We start from the raw sequence: 5,133 nt of genomic DNA, 5'->3' as shown, positions 1-5,133 counted from the left end.
TCTGAAGGCCACAGCTGACCTGTGCGGCAGCTTCGTTTGGGGGCATTTTTTTAGTTTAGTTTTTTTTTTCTTTTTTAAAATCAGTATTCCTCTATCCATTCTGTACTCTGAAGTATTAAGAGCAAACAGTGAATGACCGGGACCACAGTGGGCCCAGCACACCTCTTCGTGTTTTCAACAAGTTAGCTCCCTCAGTCCTCCGGGGGCATCTGCACTACCATCTTGCAGCCAGGGAACAGGCACAGGGCTGGGAACTGCCTGTGTTCGACACGAGTGGTCGGAAGGCTGGGAGGGGAACCCAGGCATTGGGGGCCCGTGTAGCAACAGACTCTTGGATAAACCAGAGCCCGGCTGCAGCATGGCTGGGTCAGACCCTGGGGGGGTCCCTCTGGCTCCCAGACTTCCTGCAGTACGCATCATCTGCTTCCCGGAGCAGGTGCAGGTGGCCCCGCATGGCACCTATGTTTTCAGGAGCAAGGACTGAAGGAGGTGTGTGCTGGGGGCTCCGGGCACTGGGGGGGCTTCCTAGGGAGAGGTGGCCACTGCTGCTCCACCTCCTGGGCCCATGGCTTATGGTGCTTCCCATTTGTGACAGGGACAGATCCCTCGAGCACTGTGCCAGGGGAGTCAGGAGTGGGCCCCTGGGGTCGGCTGGAGGAAGACTGTGGCAGAGATAGAGTTCCAGAAATGCCATCCCCGAGCAGGAAGAGTTGGCATTTGAGAAAACAGCAGAGGCAGGAAGGTCTCTCTGACCTTCTCCCACCCTTCTCCCCTGAAGCAGGCCATGGAAGAATTCTCTGACCTTCTCCTGAAGCAGGCCATGAGACCTCGATGAGAGGTGATTCTGTGTGCCCAGAGGAGGGCATGTCCTTATGGGTGAAGACACAGGCTCCAAGTTCCCAGCTCACTCCCATCACAGCAAAGCTCTGCGAGCATGCATTTCCCCCCCCCCACCACCCTGTCCACTCCTCATCCAACCTAAGTGTGAGAGTGCATAGCTGTCCCTGGTCCTCTGGGGCTTCAGATTGGAAGGTTCCCATGTTATGTAGAATTTCCATGAAATACAAGTGGATACTCAGGTTGATCTGTCTGCTGTGCAGGGTGAACCATGAATGCCATCTTCTTGGAGGAAGGCTACACTGCTAAGGGAGGAGACTGAGGCCATGGAGAGCTGAAGACCTGACTCTGTTCAGGGTTCACCCTTCCCCACTTCCCTGGGTGAGGACCTTGACCCACTGGGACAAGTCCTGTGTCTAGCAGGGGCGATTAATTCCCGCAGACACAACTCCCAGGCCCAGATTTATTTTAGGCATATTAACAAGGTGTGTGGGTCCCCAGCCACCAGGTGGCCTTTCATTGATCCCTGACCTTAGTTCACACTGGTGTGTGCCATCAGAAAGATGGGACACAGGGACAGTGGCCTCTCTGCTGCAGGGTCCTCAGAGGACCCTTCTTGTATCTGTTAGACTTTAACTCCCTGGGGCTGACTGTAGCATTTCTGCTGTGTCTTGGTGTGGCTTTCCCTGGGTCCTGGACTCGCCTTGGGCTTTGCCTGATGTCCACAGGGCGGGGAGGGGCATCGCGCCCAGCAGCTTCTGTTGAGGGTGCAGGACGCACGGAGAGCACCAGAGGAAGCGCGTTCTGCCTTCACTCTTTGAACGTGTCCATTTGGAGGCGGAGGGTGGGCAGTCCCGCACTTCAGTTCTGGTGTCTGGATTCCAGTCCTTTTCCAGTCTCTGTGAACTCGGAGAGAACAGCCCCGTTCACTTCCCAGGACAGTAAGGGAAGGAAGCGCTCAGGAGGGTGTGGCCAGCGCAGCGAGGTGGGACATGGCCTCTCCATCCAGGCCCCGGCCGCCTCCCCGCGGAGGGCACCTTCATCACCGCTGCCCCACGGCTCTGGCCCTCCTCCTGCTCCTGGACGCTTCTCCTTGGGCTCCAGACAGAATGATTAATGGACCCGAGGCCAACCCTAAAAGACAGAGGAGACAAATATACCTCATTCGCGGGGAAACAAGCCCCGGGACATACATTACCTAGGAAAAATGAGGCGGCCAATGAGCTATTTCCTTGGGTATTCAGCAGCTGATTGCAGGAGTGTGTGTGTGTGTGTGTGTGTGTGTGTGTACAAGAGAGTACATATATATTCTTAAGATATATAAATTATATATATATATATGCTACTTATTAAAAACAACAAAAAGAAATAGCTAGATATTAAAATACCATTAAGGGATAGCTAACAATTTTTCCTTCTTTTTTTATTATAGAAGATAGAAGAGACTGAGAAAAGTAGGTATAAAAAAGAAAATAAAGATGATCCGTACATTTCTATTCAGAGAAATGCACTCCTGTTGACCATTCAGTGTATATCTTTCCAGTTATTTATCTATGCCTATAGAAGTGTCTCCTTAAATGATTAGAATCACTTGTACATACGTGTCATAATCACTTTTTAAACATTTAATAGGTTTATTGTGAGGATTAAACAAAAGAATTTACTAAAAGCTTTTAATGTGCTGCCTAAGGCAGGTGCTGAATAAAAGCTGAGTGTTGTGGTCATTGTCCATTTCTTTCTTACCTGCTTTATTTTGTAACACCATTGTCCAGCTGTCCGGTGGCTTCCAGTGGTGGCCGTGCTGTGGTCATCGTCCTTGCTGGTCAATCCCTGCACACATGTCATGGTGTCTGTAATGAAGCTCCTGGCAGGAGGATGGCAGGGACGGAAGGATGTTCATACGTTCGCTCAACAATTTTTCATCAAGTGTTTACTGTTTGCCGGTAAATATTTTGGGAACCAGAAATAACCAGACTAATGGAAGCACTTGGCCCCTGCCCTGATAAAGTCTGGGCTCCTGGGAGAGAAAAGCCATTAAGCAAGTTCAGAGAATTCAAAGTAAAGAAAATTCAAATATTCCAGAAAGACTTTGAAAAGAGGTTCAGCTGCCTTAGTAGTGAGGGAAATGCAGAGTGACCAGGAAGTGCCACTGTACACCCATTAACTGGGGAAAGGAGACCGGAGACACCAGCCAGCTGTGGGGGAGAGGGTGCTCCGGGATCCTCCGGGAAGGATCTCCAGGAAGGAGAAGTATTGTTACAGGGCTTTAGGAAAGCAGTCTGGTCACACCTATAAAAAATAAAATGCAGATGTACTTCAACTGGGCACTGCAGGGAATTTGCCCCATAGACATAGTATTTCAGGACAGTCGGCAGTGTTTTTTGCAGACTTGCTCATGATGGTAGGAGACAGAGATCCAAAGAGGAATTATGAGACGATCACATCATGAGAACTTCTAGGCATCCATTAGTTCTCCTATGATAGTGTCCCATAAAGGTGATAATGTATTTATTTTTTATGTATGCATATAAAATTAGGAAAAATTAGATTCAGGGCTATCCTGATAAAGAAGTGCAGGAAACATTACCCCAAAATGTGGCTCCCTGGTGTTTGAGAAAACGGCAGATGCAGGAAGGCCGTATGACCGTCTCCCCTGGAAACTCTCATGTGACAGTGGCCTGCCCCTCTCCACAGGAGAGGAAGACTCAGACACAGGGAAGAATCTGAACAAATCACCGTCACTGTGGTCCCCAGGACCTTTGGATCTTAAGCCCAAGCCCTGGCCTGCTTTCCTCCACTGGGTCCTCCATTGCTGAAGGCACCTGGGCTGGTCTCCTTGCTCAAGGCTCCCGGGTCACACAACACTTGTACTAAATATGTTGGCTGTGCTTTTCCATTAATCTGTTTTACTGCTGAATCTCAGCCATAAACTTTGCCAGGTGAATAAGAAATATCACCATCACTCTACCCCGTGGAGTTTGATAATATGATGTACTTTTAAGAAAAAAGAAAGAGACAGTGAGTGAGTCACAGAGTAGCGAAAAGGGTATGAGTGTCTTCCAGTGGAAAAGAAGCAAATTCTTAGAGACGTGAGAAGCATACCCATTCAGATGGTCAGGGAGAAGCGTGCGTCCAGGGCCCTGCTCACACAGGTGTTGGTCGGGGCAGGGAGGTAGTTTTCCATCCCATCGGGCCTTCCTTCTATAAAATATCCGATGAAGATGATTCAGCAGTCAGTTCTAATAAAGCATGACCAAGGCTACAGGGAGCCAGACGGGGTTCTGGAAGCTCATAGAAGAAACCTGCTTCCTTCCTCCAATTTCAACGTGTGCGGTCCCTCTGAAGGGCTCTGGACAGGTCAGACCCTTGACCAGCAGTAAAAAGGCCATAAGTGGGCCCAGGTATAAGCTGTGGCCATATTCCCTGGTCGTCGCTTTTAGATTGTGAGGTGTTACCCACGAGGACGTGTGTAGTCCAGGAAAAGGTCACTTTCCCCTCTGAAGATGGCACCCTCTCCCCTTCCAGCTCATCATCTGTGTGTGTCCTCCCACCTCCCAGGACAGCCAGAGGGATCACCTGAGAGAAGACACAGGGAAGTACCGTGCACATCGCTCTGTCTTTCAGGGTCACCAAGAGCAGAGGGCAGGGTGCCTGAGGTGGAGGTGCAGCCCCACAGTGAGGCTGGGAGAGAGGCCCTGAGCCGGGCGGCAGAGGCCAGGCAAGACCCGCCAGGCGCTCACATCTGCATCTGTTCTCGGATTTGCTTGTCGCCAACCGTGGCTGCAAAACGTTTCACTAGTTCAAAAATTTTTTAACTCACCCCATGGCCAGGAGAGCGAGGCCCGGATTAAGTGGATTGCTCCAAAGGAATGTCTGGCACAGAGTCCCTATTTCCAGAACTTTCCGGCACTGGCAGGTGTGAGATTGTGCAGTCACCCATGGCCTGCCAGGGGGCCTCCGGCTGACTGTGGAACATTCTGGGGAAAGTCCGCGGGGGCCGTGTGCTGTTAAAAGCAAGTCCGGAGGCGGTGCAATCAACACAGTTCCCAGGGCACTCTGCAGACATCAGACCCGGCCAGGACAGAGTCAAATTGTTGGGCCAGCTCCTAAGTGTGGGGAAAAGTGACGAGACCAACCTTGTCACCCAGCATTCTTTTCATCATGTCCTGTGTGTAGCAAGCGTCTCCCAGGGCACAGTGGAAGACACTTGAAGAGGAAAGAAGTCCTGGTTTATATTCACAAAGCTGAGGCCTTGAACATGCCCCCAGTCTCCCATAGTGGGCTCCTGCCTTCTTT

General features: G+C 50.8%; 1 long non-coding RNA gene across 1 annotated transcript; it reads right to left on the bottom strand.

The window, feature by feature from the left end:
- Window positions 1-1,012: 1,012 nt before the first annotated feature.
- Window positions 1,013-4,040, bottom strand: LOC124097933 (uncharacterized). The gene is made up of 3 exons (XR_006853412.2): window positions 3,940-4,040; window positions 2,581-2,701; window positions 1,013-1,971 (listed from the first exon to the last, which is right to left on the bottom strand). It is a non-coding gene; the product is annotated as an uncharacterized LOC124097933 (long non-coding RNA).
- Window positions 4,041-5,133: the final 1,093 nt, after the last annotated feature.

Source organism: Marmota monax, unplaced genomic scaffold (genome assembly GCF_021218885.2).
Source record: "Marmota monax isolate L192 unplaced genomic scaffold, Marmota_monax_Labrador192_F-V1.1 WCK01_AAM20220418_F8-fsc00141, whole genome shotgun sequence".
NCBI lineage: Eukaryota > Metazoa > Chordata > Mammalia > Rodentia > Sciuridae > Marmota > Marmota monax.
This window is presented reverse-complemented; position numbering and strand designations above follow the sequence as displayed.